We start from the raw sequence: 1,490 nt of genomic DNA, 5'->3' as shown, positions 1-1,490 counted from the left end.
TATTATTTTCAGGTCCGTCCACAGCGATATTCAAATGGGGTCATCTCTCCTCCTGTCAAAGTTTAATGACAAAGTGTTGTTCTCTCCTTGAGAGAATTGGATGAAAAATACTATTTGTGTATCCAGCATTATTAATTTTAAAATTCAGTGTGTAATTATATGGTGTTATGATGCCTTTAAAATAAATCTATTCTGAAACTTGCAAGGTGGAATTCACTAGTGAGGTGGAATTTACTAGGAATAGAGTTTTGTCAAGTGTATCAAAAAGAATGCAGAGTTTGAGCTTTTGCCCTCCCTCGCCAGCTGCAAAGCCGAGGACATGTGGAGCCACTGGGTTTGGCAGCTCCTGCGTTCTGAAGGCAGCGGGGGCCTCCGGGTTTCAACTCCCCGCGGGCGTTATTTCCCCGGCCCTGCGGAGAGATTTCTTCACCACCACAACCAAGGAAGGATAATATATGAGGCGAGTGGACATAACTCCTTTAGGACAAAGGAAATTAACTTTTGATACCCGTGCATTGGTTCAGAACTTGGAAACTCATGGAATTGACAAAGCACAAGCAGAAACAATTGTATCAGCATTAACCACTTTATCAAATGTCAGCCTCGATACTATCTATAAGGAGATGGTCACTCAAGTTCAACAGGAAATAACAGTACAACAGTTAATGGCACATTTGGACTCCATCAGGAAAGACACGGTCATCCTAGAGAAAAGTGAATTTGCAAATCTGCGAGCAGAGAACCAGAAAATGAAAATTGAATTAGAACAAGTTAAGCAACAACTGATAAATAAACCCAGTCGAATCAGAGCAGATAATAAACTGGATATCAACCTAGAAAGGAGCAGAGTAACAGATATGTTTACAGATCAAGAAAAGAAATTTATGGAAGCAACCACAGAATTTACCAAAAATGAAACCAAAACCAGAGTTATATTTCAGAGACCGGTAACAAAATTGACACTGAAATTGCTTATTTAAAAACGCTAATGGCGTCTAACAAGCTTGAGACAATTTGTTACCTTGCAGCCTCAGTGTTTACTTGCCTGGCAATAGCATTGGGATTTTTATAGACTCTGGAAGTAACAGTGAAACTGCTATCTTATGCTCCTAATCCTGCTGCTGTTGACTTCTTAGAACAAACACTGTGCCAGGATGGATTTACTCTGAACTTTGAAAGTTGCAGTAGAAACTTAATACAAGATTATTTAAAGTACATATGGACTAAAGGAAATGTTTTAGAATGGGAAGGTGTATTTTGTCTTTGTTTTTTATATATGTCTTTATTGTATTATGTTGAAAAGATGCCGTTCAAAACCAGATTGATTTGAGATAGACAGGGCTTTTGTCTTTATCCTTTTGATAGCTCATAGAAACTGAAGCAGAGTTTTCTTGTTTGCTTGAACAACTGTAAATCATACAGGATTTCTTTGGTATGTGTTGCAAATTTGTTTAGTTATAAATAGGGAATCTAAAGTATAGAGTAGTCAA

At 37.8% G+C, this 1,490-nt stretch overlaps 1 pseudogene; it reads left to right on the top strand.

Moving 5' to 3' along the window:
* The first annotated feature begins 319 nt into the window (after nucleotides 1-319).
* LOC137765638 (coiled-coil domain-containing protein 90B, mitochondrial pseudogene) lies at nucleotides 320-1,085 on the top strand (annotated as a pseudogene).
* Nucleotides 1,086-1,490: the final 405 nt, after the last annotated feature.

This window comes from Eschrichtius robustus, chromosome 6 (genome assembly GCF_028021215.1).
Source record: "Eschrichtius robustus isolate mEscRob2 chromosome 6, mEscRob2.pri, whole genome shotgun sequence".
NCBI classification, from domain to species: Eukaryota; Metazoa; Chordata; class Mammalia; order Artiodactyla; family Eschrichtiidae; genus Eschrichtius; species Eschrichtius robustus.
The sequence above is the reverse complement of the archived record's forward strand: the minus strand, read 5'-3'. Positions and strand labels throughout refer to the sequence as shown.